Below are 380 nucleotides of genomic sequence, written 5' to 3' on the forward strand. Positions count from 1 at the left end.
TGTTGTTGGGGCAGCGGTTGTGGTTGGGGCAGCGGTTGTTGATGTAGGGGCAGTGGTTGTTGTAGTTGTAGTTTGTGCAGTGGTTATTGTTGTAGGGGAAGTGGTTGTTGTAGTTGGGTCAGCAGTTGTTGTGGTTGAGGCAGTGGTTGTTGTTGTTGGGGCAGCGGTTGTTGTTGTTTGGGCAGCGGTTGTGGTTGGGGCAGTGGTTGTTGTAGTTGTAGTTTGTGCAGTGGTTGTTGTAGTTGTAGTTGGGTCAGCGGTTGTTGTGGTTGAGGCAGCGGTTGTTGTTGTTGGGGCAGCGGTTGTGGTTGGGGTAGCGGTTGTGGTTGGGGCAGCGGTTGTTGTGGTTTGGGCAGCGGTTGTTGTTGTTGGGGCAGCGG

The 380-nt window shown here is 53.7% G+C and overlaps 1 protein-coding gene across 1 annotated transcript in view; it reads left to right on the forward strand.

Annotated features, from left to right (window-relative positions):
• niban1a (niban apoptosis regulator 1a) overlaps positions 1-380 on the forward strand; it is a 36,832-nt gene that overhangs the window by 21,174 nt on the left and 15,278 nt on the right. The window lies entirely within an intron of this gene.

This window comes from Seriola lalandi, unplaced genomic scaffold (genome assembly GCF_002814215.2).
Source record: "Seriola lalandi dorsalis isolate HSWRI2012SDOR001 ecotype SW California unplaced genomic scaffold, Sedor1 jcf7180002054885, whole genome shotgun sequence".
NCBI lineage: Eukaryota > Metazoa > Chordata > Actinopteri > Carangiformes > Carangidae > Seriola > Seriola lalandi.